Source organism: Jaculus jaculus, assembly GCF_020740685.1.
Source record: "Jaculus jaculus isolate mJacJac1 chromosome Y unlocalized genomic scaffold, mJacJac1.mat.Y.cur SUPER_Y_unloc_3, whole genome shotgun sequence".
Lineage (NCBI taxonomy): Eukaryota > Metazoa > Chordata > Mammalia > Rodentia > Dipodidae > Jaculus > Jaculus jaculus.
This window is the reverse complement of record NW_025423388.1, coordinates 1,005,549-1,024,524: the sequence shown is the minus strand read 5'-3', so window position 1 is coordinate 1,024,524 and position 18,976 is coordinate 1,005,549. Positions and strand designations below refer to the sequence as shown.

Genomic DNA, 18,976 nt, shown 5'->3' with positions numbered 1-18,976 from the left:
GTTTTGAAACTTCAGAGTGGTTGAAGGCCTAGCAGTTAGCCCAGGACAACATTCTTCCCTAAAGTAACTTTATCCTGGAGGTGTTTAAATATTCTTGATCCACAATTTTACTGGCCGGACTTCAGAACCCCAACACCCAAGGAAAAGTGGATGCAACGTGGTCCACTTTTTTGTGTCTATAATCACTAGGTGCCATCAGCAATGTGAGGTAGAATCTTGAGAATCATGAAACTAGTAGAACTAGTCAGACTTCCCAGTGGCAAATAAGAGTGAACCTGTAGCAAACAAGAAAGAAAGAGGGGACCATTCCCCAAGGTTGTCCTCTAATTTCCAAACACATGCCATTGTCCTGACATGGCCACATTTACTCTTGTTCTATGTTTCTCCTCTTATCTCACTTAAATAAGTAAAGTATTTTAAAATAATAATAAGTAAATAAAGGTAGATTATAAAAAGTGATGCTTTCATCTGGCATTCATTTGCTGTGGCAAGAGAGATCCTGCTGTGTACACACACACACACACATACACACACACATGCACATATACACGTGCACAAACACATATACAAATTATGAAAACATTTTTTTAAAAAAATTTACTATTGACAACTATAACTAAAGACAATAAACTGTGATAATTCCCTTCCCTCCACCACTGCTGTCTTCACAAATCCAGTCTCTATCCTATCCCCTCTTACTCTCACCAAGTCTCTCTTTTATTTAGATATCATCATCTAGAAAACACTTTTAAAATATTAAGTAATAGGGCCAGGCATCGTGGTGCACGCCTTTAATCCCAGCACTTGGAAGGCAGAAGCAAGAGGACAGCTTTTGATTTGAGACCAGGCTAAGACTACATGGAGAATACAAGGCCAGCCTGGGCTACCGTATGACCCTAAGAAAAACAAAACAAATTCATTAAAATAATTCATTAAAAATAAAACTTTGAATTGTATGTCTACTATATCTTATGAAAATAATGACAATTCCTACTTTGGAAATTTTTGATTTATGTATTTGTCTTTTTTAGACAGTGCTTAGTAACGAACTAAGGGTCTTACACATGCTAAGCATGCATGCTACCATTGACCTTTATTGCCAATCCTTTCATTCTGAGATAGCTCTAAGTTGCAGTGGCTAATCTTGATCACCCATTGCAGCTCAAGAAGACCTGGAATTTTCCATTCATCCACTTCAGCCATCAAGTAATTATAGCTGGGATTACAGGACTGACCCATAATTTTCCTGCTATTTCTGTTTTCTTTGTGTGTATGTGTAGTGTGCATACGTATGTATGCATGTTTATATGTGTGTGGTAATATTCGTGTACAAAGGTAGATATGTGTGTACACTGTTCCAACACTTTTTTTTTTTTGAGGTAGGATCTTCTAGCCCTGACTGACCTGGAATTCACCACATAGTCTCAAGGCTGGCCTCAAATTCATTGTGATCCTCCAATCTTGGCCTCCTCAGTGGTTGAATTAAAAGACTACACCTCCAAACCTGGCAACTTTATTTTTTGAGACAGGATTTCTCACTGAACATGAAGCTCACAGAATGAAATAGACTCATTATCTTATAAACTCTGGGTTCTCTTGTCTCCACCTCCCCAGCTGTGGAATCAAAGTTGTATGTGGCATCATTTTGCTCTTTACAGGGATGCTGGAGATCCAAAATAGGTCGTCATGCTTGTGCCTCCAGCACTTTATTAATGCAGGTGACTTCACATTCAAGCCAAAATGACCTTGAACTGATCTTCCTGTCTCCACCTCCCTAATGTCCCACTATATCCTGCTACAAATTTCTTAGCATAACTTTTTTAGCATTTTTCATGCTTCAAATTATACTTTTGAAGTTTTTATTTGTGAAGGTTCTTTTTATTAATTTCCTTTTGACAATTGCATACAATTATATAGTGTATGTTCATCAAATTCACTCAAATAATACTTTCTTGTCCCTGTCCCATTTCCTCTCAATCTTTTTCTCTTCCCAGATAAATGTACGTGAATAAATGTACTTGCCTTTAATTACTTGAAAAATGTGTATCTGTGTTCATCTAAAAAAAAAAAAAAAAAAAAAAAAAAAACCACCCTCTGGTCTGTGTCCTCTGCAGCCAGCTACCTTAAACAGCTACTGAAAGAATACAAAGTGTTCTCCCTGGCCTTCCGTGGACTTCCTTGAAAACACTGTATTCCACACCAGGATGAGGAGTGGGGAGCTGATAAGGCAGAGCCTGCACCTTCCTCTGACCAACATGGCCTTGGAATTTCCCTCTCTGCCCAACATGAACTTCTATCATCCCCTTCTGATAAGTGGGAGAAGGGACTTTGTACACTACTTCCAAGGGCTCTAACCATCCCTCTTATTAAGAGGAGATGGAAACTTCTCCATTGGTTCCAGCTGTCATCCAATCATCTCCCTTTATCCAAGGGAATATGACACTATGTCCATCTGACAAAGGGAGATTGGACATCCTGGTAGCCATACCAGGCCCAAGCATGGGAAAAACTCAACCACAGCTGTAGGTTCCCAAGTGTTCAGAAAGCCTGACATCCCCATACAATGGTATTTATAACTTCATGGTAGTGGGCTCTCTTCCTGCTCAGGTGAACCAGTCTAGGGGTGGTCTCAGGAAGACACCAATTTCTGGGGGCTGAACTTGAACCACAATGTTTAAATCCTAGGTTGTGGAAAAACAGGACTAGGGGAGTACGCAAGAGATGAGAATCAGATGTCTCTGATTTCTAGCAAGTGCAAACTTTCCTGTTTTTTTTTTTTTTTTTGCAGATAAAATACCAAATTTATTAAATGTTTTGATACAGAGAACTCAATTTTTTCCAAGGTTATATACTTTGAATTATACAATCTTATCTTCCTATAACAAATACAAAAAAAAAAAAATCAAGTTTTCTTAACCCACTTCTCCCCAGAAGTCTTGTCTACTAAGGCTTGGCAAGAATATTAATGTGAAGCTGCAAGGTGTTAACAGGCATACACCCTGATTTTGAGCCATAAAAGTGAACAGAAGTGTGACTTAGCATCAATTTTGGCTTGCTCATAGTCTTAAAGCACACGAGAAGAATACATGAGTTCTCTCGCCTGCTAATGTCACTGCAATACTATTTCCTTGTCTACGAAGAGGTTAGGATCCCTTTCAAAAAAATGCCTTAGATGGGGGTGGGGGTGGGGGTGGGGGTGGGGGGCAGCAGCCCTCCAGCTACACTGCCTCCTTCAGAGAATGCGGGCTCTGCTTTCAAATATGTATCTCGGGCTGGAGAGACGGCTTAGCAGTTAAGCGCTTGCCTGTGAAGCCTAAGGACCCCGGTTCGAGGCTCGATTCCCCAGGACCCACGTTAGCCAGATGCACAAGGGGGCGCATGCGTCTGGAGTTCGTTTGCAGAGGCTGGAAGCCCTGGCGCGCCCATTCTCTCCCTCTTGCTCTCTGCCTCTTTTTCTCTCTCTCTGTCGCTCTCAAATAAATAAAAATAAACAAACAAAGATTTTAAAATTAAAAAAAAATGCCTTAGAAATAGTCACTAACATGCATGTCTCTCAAATTGATTTTAAAACAGCAGTTCAATGATACAACTTCAGGCAAATTAGTATGTTTTTCTTTTTTTAGCAGTTCATATCTCTACCTCCATTATACCCTTTATATGTTCTCACAAAATCATTGTGCTGGCTGTACCCAACCTAAATGGCATGATCTTAGTAATAACATTTGACAGGTAAGGCCTCAGTAGTTTTTGCTCTCAACACTTTAATGATTGTAAGACAAACAGTATTATTTCCTAATCTGACACAAGTCTCTGAACCTACATAGGCTTCTAGAATATTTGACCCACTTGTGGTTTCTAGAAACCAGATCCGTTTGAGCAGTGGATGTCCTACTGGAAGTATCACAACCATACCATAAGAAGGGAACTGACTGAATGAGCTCTGGTAACTAGTTAATTAAAGATCAGCCAGGTATAGGGGCTCACACCTGTGACCCTAGCAGTTGGGAAGGTGACAGAGGATTGCTGTGGCCTTCGCAGACAAAAATCAGAAGAATGTGTAATGCTTCAACATGGAGAACATTTTAAAAGACAAGTTTTAAGATACAGTTTACATAAAGCTGGGTGTGGTGGTGGCTCATGTGTTAGTTCCAACACTCAGAAAACTGAAGTCGGATTCTGAGTTCAAGACCAGCCTGAGGCTACAAAGTTCCAGGTCAGCATGGGTTAAAGTGAGACCATGATTCAAAATCTTGAAGTACCACCAACATGATTGTTCTAAGTTTCATGACTTTTATCCATGAATCGGTTTGACACTACACAATCAATGATTTAATTTTTGTTTTATAGTTCTAGAAATAGCATGCTAAGCAAAAGCTCTTATCAATTAGCTATGTCCCTAGGCTCTCAACATTTGATTTAGTTGGCCAATTACTTAGGTTTTGCAATGGGATCTCACTATGATACCCAAGCTGACCTTGAACTCCTGACTTTGCCACCTCCCAAGTAGCTGGGGCATCACCACACTCCGGTCCTAAATAGAGTCTTAGATTAATCACAAGTATTAGACATTGTTCCCTAGTACCTAGTTAATCCACAAGTAACCTTGCTTGGAATGAATGCTCACACATTAGGTATGTCAGTTTTATTTGGTCCAAAAAAAAAAAAAATCCTTTATCACTGCTACTTGGGTTTAAAAAACAAAAAAAATTTTACCATGGTTATCCGCATAATCAAAAGCTGCCCACCTCAAAATAAAGGTTTTGAGGATTTTATCATCTTTTTTATAAAATATTTATGAAAGGAAGAGGCAGATAAGAGAATGGGCACGCCAGGGCCCCTAGCCACTGCAAACAAACTCCAGACACATGTGCCACCCTGTGCATCTGGTTTTACATGGGTACTGGGGAATCAAACCTGTGTCCTTAGGCTTCACAGGCAAGTGCCTTAACTACTAAACCATCTTCCCAGCCCTTCTCATCTTTTAATCTAAAAGTTTCATATACATAACTGCAAAGCCAGCCACTGTAATATACTGGTTAAAAAACTGGTAAAAGGATATTTCAATGTCAAAGTAGCACTATTAAAAATGAGATAAACTGGGCATGGTGGCACTATCCTGTAATCCCAGCACTCAGGAGGCAGAGGTAGGAGGATCGCTGTGAGTTTGAGGCCACCCTGAGATTACATAGTGAATTCCAAGTCAGCCTGAGCTAGAGTGAAACCCTATCTCAGAAAACAAAACAAACACAAAAAAAAGAGATAAGGTATTCAAGTAATTTTAATTGTCTAATAATATGATAATCTGAATCACCTTTCAGATATCTCCTCATCTCTGTTGTACCATTTCTATTGAACCATGGAATTTATATTTAGATCTACCTTTATACTAAAGTTTAATTTGCTACTTATGCTACCCTTATTTCTCCATTTAGCAATAGTTAGCCTCTGCTATACAGACTAGGCCCAGTTTATACTTAAGTTTTCAGTGAGAAACTATTTTCCACATGAATTCCTTTAATAAATAAAAGGCATGGCATAGTCTATTCTTAATATCATAGAGATTACTAGACAAACTTTGGTAAACAGAGAGACTTCATAGAAACATATGGAAGTGATTTCATTTAAGAAGGTTATTATGTGTTGGTTGAAAAAGAGTATTAACATTAATATCACTGAAATTAGTGTGACTATAACAATGTTTAAAATTTTTAAAAATTCAACTTCTTTTTCATCTTTATCAGGCCAGGAACTAGGCATCCTTTTAGAAGAAATTTTCATTGCAGGAATGAGAGCTTTCCTAATTTGTCCAATTTCTGTTCTGCTCCAGTCTTCTTTTAATACTTTGATACTCGAGGATAAATTTCCACAGGCTGGACTTCAGGAAGCGGCCTTTGTTTTAACATCTGCACTCACTGGCGGACATCATCGATTTTTTCAAGAAACTTAAGTGGAGATTCTTCTTGTAAAGATGTGGTCAGTGTCATCAACTCAAGCTGTTGCTCTCTTATTTCTTTTACTCTTTCAATTTGTGGGCTATATTCTTGATTAATCAGGTAGCCAACATCACAGAGCACTGTTAGGAAAAACTTCTTTTTCTGTTCTAATATATCACTAAGTTCCTTAAAGTAATGGAGGACCACTTCCTTATCACCTTGGACCATTTTCTCAGAGTGAGACTTTTGTTCTTCTAGCTTTTCAATGAGACGAGTGATATCTGTCCAGTGTGTGTCAGTTAACTGTTTAAGCAATTTTTGAGGTGTGTCCTTTTCTTTCAGATATGCACTTTGAAGGTCATCTATAGGATGATGTTGACCTATAGTAAGGCAATGACCACAAACTCATTTTTTAACTAGTAGACAATAAACATTTAATGGTTGCCTGTAATGTTCAGGGCAGGTGATGACATCCGGATGGTCTTCTTGCTGATACTTTTCAATGATTGCCCGTAATGCAAAGTTAACAGGTAAAGATTCGATACCAGTTGAAGCAATTTCAATAGTACTTCTGCAGTTAGGACATTTGAGGGGAATCCGCAAAGGTCTCCATATATAAAAGTTACCAGATGCCTGAAGAACATTTTCCAAACAATTTCTACAAAATGTATGAGAGCATGGCAGTACACGAGGATCTTCAAAAATACTATAACAAATGGGACATGTTAATTCTTCTTCAAAATTGTGCATTTCCGGGCTGGAGAGATGGCTTAGCAGTTAAGCGCTGGCCTGTGAAGCCTAAGGACCCAGGTTCGAGGTTCCATTCCCCAGGCCCCACGTTAGCCAGATGCACAGGGGGCGCATGCATCTGGAGTTCGTTTGCAGTGGCTGGAGGCCCTGGCGCGCCCATTCTCTCTCTCTGTCTCTCTCTGCCTTTCTCTGTCCGTCTGTCGCTCTCAAATAAATAAATAAAAATAAACAAAATTTTTAAAAAATTGTGCATTTCCTAGTTTGTCAATCTCCTGATTTGGATGCTGAAAATGCTTTATCTTCTCCAAGTTTCCAGATTCTTTTTTGTATTCGAGAAGGACGGAGAGGCACTGCGGGGGCGGCAATTACAGGGCAGACAGCCTGTGTGGTGGTTTGATTCAGGTGTCCCCCATAAACTCAGGTGTTCTGAATGCTAGGTTCCCAGCTGATGGATATTTGGGAATTAATGCCCCCTGGAGGGAGTGTATTGTTGGGGGCGGGCTTATGTGTGTTATAGCCAGTTTCCCCTTGCCAGTGTTTGGCACACCCTCCTGTTGCTGTGGTCCACCTTCTGTTGGCCAGGGGGTGATGTCCACCCTCTGCTCATGCCAGCGTTTTCCCCTGCCATCGTGAAGCTTCCCCTCGAGCCTCTAAGCCAAAATAAACCTCTTTTTCCCAGAAGCTACTCTTGGTTGGGTGATTTCTACCAGCAATGCGAACCGGACTGCATCAGCCTCCAAGCACACGCTCCTATTTTTTTTTTTAACCTTTTCCTTCAGGGGTTCAATCATCTTAACTATACCATCCTCCCTCTCATTCCCCACTCTCATGAGAAGACACTCTAACTGCTATTAGGGTACAAGGGGCGATGATGTCATTTCATGAACTACTTCCTGCTGAATGGGGCATGAAGTTGTTTGTGGCAGTTAGAGAGTCTCTCCCAGAAAGGGGAACTACTCTAAAGGACCCTGAATGTGTATTGATGCAGTGCAGGACCATAGTCTTGAGATAGAATGATAGCAAGAATGAATAAAAAGTAAGCAGTTAATGAGAAGTGAGCAAACTGGTTGCCTTCAGGTTTATTCTTCTTGTGGACTTCTAGGCCTTGAGGACAATTCAAGGGAACCCTTGTAGAAGGGGTTGGATTGTCTCAGGACTATCTGAGCATGAATTGACTGAGGTTTTCTTCCAGAACTGTTTATGAGGTGACACATTAGTATTTGAGGGCCTGAATCTGTGTATGTATGGCTTATAAAAAAGATGAGATATCAGCACAGTTATCGGAAATATATACACAACATTTAACATTGATAATGGTGAATATATCATATTTGTATTGGTGAATATATCGTATTTATATAATAGCCTGCCAGAGTGTACCTTTTTCATTTTTAATTTGTCCTGGTGGTAACCAGGGCAAAGGTTGGTGCCATAGAGCCATTGGGTGCCATTAAAGAAATGTCCAATTTTTTTTTTTTTGTCTCAGGACTTAAAGATGTCCAGGCAGTAGTTACAAGAGATTCATCATTGTTCCTACTATAAGGAAGTGTTCTGAATTACACTACCCTTGGTCAGAGTCATCCATATATACTCTAGATTTGAAAATAACCCTTCTAACATTTAAGGTTATTATTTTTCCTTACTTTCAAATTATAACTATTAGAAATGGTGACATGTCTTAAGGCCTTGTTTGTTTCCCATCTTGGAAAGCTCTTGTTGTGTTACCTATTAGGCCATTAATATATTTGAGGTTTCCCTTTACCGTCAGTGATACATTTCTCTCTGAGAGTTTAAGACCAAATAGATAGCCAAAATTTAATCAAGGATTATTTTTGGAGGTCACTAATGGCTCTCCAAAGGAGACTTTAGGGACCCAGAAGTAGCCCTATAGCTTCTCTGATACTGGTGTTGTCTGTTAGGATGAGTCAGGGCCATGTTGGCTAAATAGCTTTCCCTTCTTTGAGAAGCCATGAGCACTGATTTTTCTTCAGCTGTGACTCTCCTGTTTTCAGACTACACCGATTTTTTTTTGTTTCTGGGTCTCCGTATCCTTCCTGATAAAGAAGATAGGTGACTTACCAGAGGGTGAGTGTAGAAGAGTCCCCCCACCTCCAGGGGCCTCATGACCTGGGAGCACAGGCCATAATATTGGCCTTTTAGTGCCAATCATTCCGTATGGCTTTGGCTTCTACATAGGTTATTAATACCCTGAGAGAGAAAGTTACACCAACCTGGATGTATGTACATTTGATTACTGAAATAGGTCTACTTAAAGAATGGCACAAAAACCTAAAGTTGGTTTGTTCTGTCTGTTTAAATTTAGTTGTTCACTGACAGCCTAGGCCATATCTGAAGTATAGAAAGTAGGTATACCTTACCCTTTAAATATCTAATAGTTATAAATGCAGGCATAACCTGTTACCGGTCTTGAAAATAATATACATCTGAGCCAATTAATTTAACCTACAAATTGTCAGCAAAAAGTCAAGTAAGACAGTATAAAGTCTTGGAAACTTGTTTGAAAACATCTGTGATTAGTCCAGATACCTGTGTGGGTATCAATTACCCAGACAATGTTGGATATAGAACCATAAATTAAAACTATTTCTCTCAGATGATAATCATTTTTTGAGCAGGAAGCTGTATCCTAAAGCAGGGAGTGTTTTAAGAGTTAATTCTGTTATAAGCTCTGGACTTGAGACACCAGAAATGAGACAGTTAATTTACATATAAGAGAGCCAAAACAGGTAAGTTCTAATACAACCCTTGACAATTGTTTTGAAAGAGAAAACACCAATTGACAACCAATGTTTTTAGCTTAACCTTGATAGCAATTGATTTTATGTATAATAGAAATTGTTCTTAACAAAAAACAATTTTTATGTCTTACACATGACTTAAAATTGATAAAGCTATCCAGGTGTGGTGGTGCATGCCTTTAATCCCAGCACTCGGGGGCAGAGATAGGAGGATTTCTGTTAGTTCAAGGCCACCCTGAGAGTACATAGTGAATTCCAGGCAGCCTGGGCTAGAGTGAGACCCTACCTGGGAAAACCAAAAAATAATAATAACAATAATAAATAAAGGCAAGCTATCCCAACATATTTATTTATTCCTGCATTGCCTATTAGCATATTTATAAGGAACCCCAGATTTCAGTATTTCAGTAAAATAGTGAGTATTTCAGTATTTCAGTAAAATAGTGAGATTCCCACCAGTCTACAAAAGAGTGATACACTGCCACAATAAAGAAAAAAATGTTTAGATCAGAAGCAAGAGCGGTGGTGGAAAATGAAGAACAAACTTTATAAGAAAATTTCCTCTTGTAGGAAAAGAGATTGTCAGTCCGCTCTTAAATTACATGTTACCAATGTCATACACTGCCTACTAAGACAGTGGTTGATAAATCAACTTGTGCCTCTATTTCTAAAAATATGAGAGGGCTGGAGAGATCGCTTACTAGTTAAGGAACTTGCAGTAAAACCACAGGATCCAGGTTCAATTCACCAGGACTCATGTAAGGCAGATGCACCAGGTAATTTATGTGTCTGAAGTTCATTTGCAGCTGTTAGAGGTCCTGGTGTGCCCATTTTTTTTTCTATCTCTTCTCCTTTTCTGTCTCTTAAAATAAATAAGTAATGAATAAATATGTTCTCAAAATAAAAAAATGTATGTCTCTACTGCAAAGCCCACCATATCTAGGACCCATGATTCTTGTGGGTAGGTTTGTGCTCACACCCTTAAGCACAATCTTCACATCTGCTTCCACCATGACTGAGGGACTTCACATAATGATGGCAACTATACACTCTGATAAGAGATATTGCCCCATCTTGAACAGTTATTATGGCAACTGGACACTGCATCCTAAGGGTATCACTCCTTCTTGAGGTGAATGATTCATTGCATCTGAACATCTCAGACCATTCTCAATACACTGGGGGTGCGCTGCAAGCATACATCACAACACAACTCCTAGTTATCATGCACAGTGGAAGTCACATCAGGAGTTGTAAGGTTGGTTTTTGAGAGGGCATCTCCACTGAGATAGACACATCAATCTGCCTTGTTCACTGGAATACCATGACATGAAATATGGTGGTAATCCTAAAACACAGGTAATCTATTACATCATTCTCCCTACAAAAGAGTAACATATCCTTTGGCTACTTGACTATCAAATAGGTGTGTATGTCCTGTCAATTTCCCCATAGGTTAGTTAAGGGAGAGAAACACTACTGGTTTCCCTTATTGACTTGATGGTTAAGGCCCTTGCCTGCAATGCATGAGCACCTGGTTCAATTCCCAGGTACCCATGTAAATCAGTTGCACATGGTGGTACATGATTCTGGGGGATTCTGAATGGCTACATCAATAAAGTAAGCCAATGCCAGTGATAATGTAGTAGGAAAAGGATATCTATATCTGTTCTTCAGAGCATTAACTGGTGATTCCATCATGGAAAGAAAAATGGAACTTTATTAAACGACTAAACTGGGAGACCATATGATCCAGTTACACTACTCCTGGGTATATGCCTAAAAGACTCTATATCCTACCACAGAAATATTTTCATATTTATGTTTATTGTGCATTATTTACAATCCCAGAAAAAATGGAACATCCCAGATCGTAAGCAAGAAAGGAATGGGTAAAGAACTGTGTTACATATACTCAATGTAAATTTAATAAGCTATTCAGAAAAGGTATTTACATAACTGTAAAGAACTGAATATCATTGTGTTATGTAAAATAAAGCAGAAGCAGACAGATAAATGCCATGTTTTCCATTATATCAGGAAACTAGGGTCATGTCATACACACACACACATGCACACACACGTGAGTGTATGTGACATGAAACTAGAAAGTGGATCATGACAGGTGTGGAAGAGATCATGAGTGGGAAAGAGGGTAGTGGATACATATTACATAGGACATGAATTCATGACTATCTGGTCTGCAGATGATTAGGTATAAGAGAGGAATCCAGCCCCAGGAGATAGGCATATATTACAGGGTGTGGGCGATGTATGTTTGAGAATTAATGATAATGAATTATATATGTATATGTATGTGTGGATATATATATATACACATACACACACATATATATTACATATGTAATACACATACATATTACATATATATGTATATATATTTATATATATATTTTACATACGTATACATATATATGTAAGGGGGTGTACTAGGATGCATTACTTTGTATGGTAACTTAGAAATATAGTAAATATTCTTAATTAAAAATGTGAACTGAAATTTTCTCTTGGGATGCCCATGCCAATGTCTCTTTTTTTCTCCTCCTACCTCCCTCTGCCCCTCTTCATCACTCCCTTCTGTTCTATGTGAGATTTTACTATGTCAAATTACACATAACCCTATCTCATATTTATGGAGATTATCAAGCCAAAAAAAGTGGATTTATATTTGTATTTTGCTTTGAAAAGGTTAAAAAACACAAAGCCTAGAATGATTGAAGATGGAACAAAAAGAAAACATACATTACAAACTTTATTATTTAAGATGCTATCATATTGGAAGTTACATAAAATAAGACTTCACAAAATTAAATGAAACAAGAAATTCATAAAATGAGACATAAAAGTGATCAAAACAAGAAAGTGATACCTCTAACCATCCTATTTCCAGGTAACATCATTCTATACTTATGAGACTTTAGATACTCAACCAGAAAACTCAGGTCTGATCAACTTTTTCAGTAAAGTTACATAATACAAAATGAGAAGCCTTTCCATATACCAATAATGAACTCAAGGAGAATGAAATGAGGAAAGACATGTCATTAAAAACAGCCCCATCAAAATACACTACCTAGAGACAAATCCAACCACGGAAGTAAACTTGCCATGATGGCTAGAGTCACACAGAGTTCTAGCACTCAGACTGCCTTTAGCAAACCTCTTCCCCACACAAACAGTAAGGAGGGGGAAGGAGAACCAAATATCTACCATTTGACCATGAAACTAAGTGATTTTTTTTAAACAGAGCCAAGAATGAACTGTGACCAACTCACCTACCCATCGATAAAACCATATGAAGGACTCAGTATCGCAAAGCCAAGCCAAGTCGAATGAACATAAACAGCCTCATTGTTCCAAGTATTAATACAGATATTCCAGAAAGACCTGACCAATGCACAGTCTCCAGATGGGTAAGTCTCAATGTAACAGGCAAAAACAAGACACCATGTCCCCACCCATCAAAATAAACCAAATGCAGAGCAGATAAACCCTATGACATCTACACAGAGGAAAATCCAGACAAAGTTCAAAAGAATGATAAATATTTACAATGATTACAAAGGAGACACAGATTAACACATAAATGACTTTGTGAATCACTTCAAAGGTGACAAAACTAAACACCTAGATGAACTCTAAGAGACCACACACCACACATCACACCAAGATGTGTACCTGAATTGAAAACAGAGAATGTGACCTAAAGAAAATAAGGAAATTGAAATAAACCTGGAAATGAGAAACACAGCTAGTCTAACAAAAATACCCATGAAAATCCTCACCTATATAATGGGTCAAATAGAACAGGGATTATCAGGCCTTGAAGATAGGGAAGAGGAATCAGATCAACTAGTAATAACCAAGAGAAGTCTAAAAATCATATGAACAGAACGTGAGAGGGACGCAGAGAAATTTTCAAAAGAACAAAGTTCGAATCATGGGCATACAAGGAGGAGAACTTCAAGTCAATATTATAGAAAGTATTTTTAATAAAAGGATGGATGAAAACTTCCTAAATCTATGGGAAAATATGGACACCCAGATAAAAGAGGCATACAGTGCACAGACAAAAATGCCTGGAACGGAACATACATAATTAGACAGGAACTATGTTAATACTTTGCCCTGAAATACTTTTTTTTCTTTATAGAACTGTAAGATGTTTCAACTGTCTTAAAATGGGTAAAGGGTGCAAGAGACATCTCTGTCTTACTTCTTACATGTGTAAGTTTAGGCAGAATTATCAGAACACAGAACATTCACTAAAAATGCTTTAATATTTTTATGTTGTTTTGAGACAGGCATCAGACTCCCTTTATAGATCAAACTGGCCATTGCTTCCTCATCATTTGCCTAAATCCATCAAGTGCTGAGATTATGATCATGAGACACCATACCAGATATAAAATGGTTTAACATCTTAGTATGCTTTAGTTTAACTGGGAATGAGCCAAAGCACTTTCAAATGATGAAAAAGTTTTAAAACAGAGTTTGTGGAAATATCTCCTTTGTATAATAAAACACCACATAAGTTATTCCTAAACTTAGGCTGGAGAAAGTTGGAAGAATATCACAGACAGTTTTGAAATTATTTTTATTACATCAATACCCCTCATTTGGTAAGAGTCCTTGTGATAGGAACCATTATTGATACTCTCACTTCACAAGGAGTATCTCACATCAAAGAAGGAGGCAGAAACAAGTCTTTGTGTAGATGACAAAGAGCCTCAAGTTTCCTCTAGCTGTAGCTTCCAGGGGCATGAAAATGAGAACTCAGGACCCAGCCATGTGAAGGGATTCAGCAAGTAGGCCGACAGCTTAACAAATATATCCAAGAGCTTACACTCTGCATGTCAGTGAGAACCAGGAACAAAATACAAATACCAAGGCATAAGGCTCGGTTTCAGAAGGAGCTCACCTCTAGTTTTGATGACATGAACTAGCTATATCTCAAATCATTTCACCCCTCCAGGTATGTAACTTCTCTTGCAACAGAAAGAAAAATGTATTAATGGAGGAAGAAAGAAGCCAGTCTCTCTGATAAATTCTGTGTAATTTCAACCACAAACCATTGTCTCATCAAAAATTAGCACAAATACAAAACACAAATACAAAGAAAGACTAGCTTCACACCTGTGATCTATTTTTTTTCTGTCTGCTTGTATTGCCAAGTTTGAAAGAAGTCTGACTTAGTATATTCATGCAAGCTACAATGACACAGATATGAGTGACAAACCTAGCAAATGGGCTATCATTTAAAAACATCTTCATAACAACAGAGAGCGGGGACATACAAAACTCGTACACTCATACTGAGAAAATTAGCATAAAACAGACAAGAAAAAAGGGAAACAGGTGTTCTCTGAAACACCTTATAAATGCCCCTATCAGTAATCTCCTAACTTCATTCCATGAACAAATAATTTCAAAATAAAAACAAAGTAATGCATCCATACACAGGCTAGCAAAAAAAACCATGCATATCTTGGTCAAGAGGGAAAACCTGATTGGGCAGAACTATGTGGGTTTTATATTTCCTGTGGTGATTATGCTTAAAACATGTGTGTGTGTGTGTGGGGGGGGGGTGTTTGTGTTTTTGCAAATCGAAGTTTACATGGAAAACTGTATAAGAATAAAAGATTCAATTATATCCAAATGAACTTACAAAGTATAGAAAACTTTAATTTTCCTTAGATTATTAACTACTGCATGGTAATCCTGGAAATGTGCAAGTAAAATGTCGTGGGGCCTTAGTTGTGTCTCAATGGGTAAGACCACTGGCTGACAACGAATGGGTATCTCAGTTGGATCCTCAGCACTCATGTAAAATGCCTGGCAAGGTCTAGGATGTCTGTAACAACAGGCTCAAGTGTGCTGAAGACAGGAGAATTTCTGGGATTTTATCATCAGCCATCTTGAGTGAAATTAGCAGCACAAGTTTCACTGACAGAGCCCGTCCTACGGAAGGAAAAGTGGAAGCACAACAAGGGAGGACACCGGATGTTCTCCTATGACTTCCACACATGTACTTACAGGACGCCTCCATCTGCATACACACCTGAAATATACACAAACATTCCCCCCCCACACAAAATAAAAGAAAATAAAGAGTATCTCAAGAGGTTGGAGAATGAAAAACAGTGATTTAACACAAATATCATGAATGTGAATATACAGTTCTCTGTCTGATATAAAAAGAGCTCAAAAACTTCCAAATCTCATCCTGAAAAACAAATGCAAGCTGAATATCCACTCTCCTTAACCCTTCACAGAATTGATGCCACATGAGAAATGCTGCCCCAAATTTTGCAGACAGACAAAAACAGAAAGTCACAGCTTAGCCGACCATAATCTCTTGAGTGGAAATAAGATGACCAATGCCACAACTATTAGCAAAGACACAGAGAACAGAAGCCTGATCACCAGGAAGATATCAGGAGGAACACAGAAGTAAGACACAAGACCATCACAAGTACAATCACCAGACACACACAGAGCAGCAAGATAACCACCATGACCAACAGCATAGACACACAGGGCAACATCATGACCATCACCGAGAGAGAGTTAAAGAGTTGTGCACAGACAGCAGAAGCATGACCATCTCCGTGACCATCAACAGACACACAGGACAACCACAGGAACACTCCCATGCTCAACAGTGCACACACACTTGGCGGCACATCATCACCACCACTAACTTCAGCAAGAACATCGAGTGAGAAGCAGAATGGCCACCATCATGACCATCAGAAGGATCAGGGATCAATGGCCTTTTTAACACAGACTGTCAGCTGGAAAACGGAGGGGTGGTAGCATATCTAACAATGTGAACATCGATGGAGACACAGCAACATGTCTCCACAGCAACCACCACCAGTAAACCAGGGCAGCAACATGGCCACCTCAGCACCCATAAACAGGAACAGAGAGTTGAGCAGCATGACAATTACCAGTGACCATAAGCAGAGACACAGAAGGCAGCAGCAACAGCTGCACAGTAACCATCAGGATGAAAACAGGGCAGCAGCATGAGCACCACCAGGACCCTCCACAGAGATACAAAGTGTGGCCCAGTGACCAGCTTCACAACCATCAAAGGAGACACACTAGGCACCAGTAGCACCTGCACTGAGACCTTTAGCAGGGATACAGAGGACACACAAAAGAACCAGCACCTCAGCAGGAAGAGCTAACACAGCATCATGATCACCACCACCATCAGCAGGAAAGCAGAGGATGACAGAATGACCAGTGACATGACAATCAGCAGAGATACAGGAGGCAGCAGAATGATTATTGCTACGACCAAGAGCAAGAGCACATAGGGCTGCAGTATGATCACTACTGCAACCATCAGGAGGAGCACTGAGGGAAGCCACATGGTTATCACCAAAACAATCAGCAGGACAGCATCATGACAAGCATCGTGGCCATCAAGGTAACCTCACAGGGCACCAGGGTGACCATCACCACAACCATCAGCAGACACACAGTAGGCGCAGTATGACAATCTCCAGTAACACGGATGGTGGCAGCATGATGACCACTGCGACCACCAGCAGAGAGGGAGGGCACCTACATGAATACCACCACTTCCACCAAAAGTAATGCCCATAACCATCTGCAGAACCGTGACCTCCATCCTGGTCACCTGCAGGAACACAAAGAGCGACAGCATGCCTACCACCATGAATACCAGCAGGGTCACCTAGGACAGATGCATACGCCCACCTTGACCTCGAGCAGGCACACAGAGAGGAACAGCACATCCGGCACTACAGACATCAGCAGACATACAGAGGGCAGGAGCAAGATCACCTCTATCACCGTCGGCTGGCATGCAGAGCAGAGGCACATGGCCGCAAGAACCATGAGTAGGAAGTCACAAGACAGCAGGTCCATCATCAGAAATAGAGATCAGCAGCATGAACACCACCACCATCACAGGCGAGAACAAGGAGGGCAGCAACATATTGGCTACCGTGTCCATAAGCAGAGATACAGAGGCCAGCAGCAAAGGCCCAGGTTCAATTCCCCAGTGTGCATTGTAAATCCACGTTCACATAGTGGCTCTTAGATCTGGAGTACATTTACAGTGGCAAGAGGTGCTGTAGTGTCCATTCTCTCTCTTTCTTTGACCCTCCCCCAATGTGTACCCCTGAAAATAAATAAATAAGATTGAAGAGTTCTCTTAATGCAGTCATTGAAGGGAAACTATCAACAAAAATCTATATGGAAATACATTTTAAATAGCAAATCAACACCCAAATATAGCATTATTTGAACACTCCTCAAACTCTGCCACAATCAATAAAGAGTGTTATCTTGGCATTTAACTGCACTGGTAAACATTTTTAATAGTGTGTATATCATATACCTTTAAATAGCATACTTGTGAAAGAACATATCATTGTGTAATTATTTCAGTTCCCAAATTATACATATATACATATATATATTTATACATATATACATGTATAAATGCATATATATATATATAAAATATCCATTTATATGCATACATACATACATATATACATACACACACACACTCAGAAAGGCTTGGCTCTTTTCCGTGTATATGATAACTTATGGAATTGTCTCTGATGTGCACTCTATGAACCATTTCACCAACAGGACATGTTTTCTAAAGAAGAATGTCACAGTGTATTCAAGAACTACACTTCTGCAAACCAATTTTGGTATAGGTCAGACAGGTGTCACTTCACATTTATTTAGCAAGATTTGTATCTTATAATTTTTCATCAATAGCAACAATAGCAAAAATTCATAATGATAAAAATGATCTATTTTGAAATTTAGTTGTGATTATGCTAAACTTAATAGGTATTATCCATGTAGCTTTTAAAAAGTACTTTAAGTCAGCGGAAATATTTTCTTAAACATGTGTCTTTTAATGCAATTAAAACAATATTTTCCCTTTTACTATTTTTTGGGGTAAAATTTTGACTTTTCTTGCACTTTGTCACCATGCTCAAAGTACCCGTTGCCCTTTTATTAAAGCAAATGTGACTTGATCGCACTGCACCTCATCATTTGAAATTCAAACGCTCAGCCTTGGCCCAGCTAGGCAAAGTCTCCTGTGCACTGCACTGAGTTCCATTCTCAGCATGATTTTCGTATGTTGTTGAAAATGTCGCTGTAGGCTGTGTTCACGTGCACCAACCACTTCATACGGACGCCTGAGGCGAAGGCTCAGAAAATAGGTAGAAAGTATTCACATAAATCGGCTAGTAAGTATATTTGGTCAGTAAGGTGACAGGAAGGGGACACAAGGCATCGCGTACAGCTTCTAAGCAAGAGGCCAGCATGCACGCACGTGTGGAAGTGTGAATTTTCAGGAGGAGTGAATACCTGCTGCATTATCCACGGCTGCCCTGCACTCACGGGCATCCCGGCTCGCTGCGCGGAGGAAGTCCCCAGCAAGCGCCTCTTTTCAGGCCGGGACGACAGAAGCCCCCGCGCACCGCGCTCCCCGAAGCCCCC

At 39.5% G+C, this 18,976-nt stretch overlaps 1 pseudogene; it reads right to left on the bottom strand.

Annotated features, from left to right (window-relative positions):
• Positions 1-5,482: 5,482 nt before the first annotated feature.
• On the bottom strand, positions 5,483-7,018 carry LOC101608055 (annotated as a pseudogene).
• Positions 7,019-18,976: the final 11,958 nt, after the last annotated feature.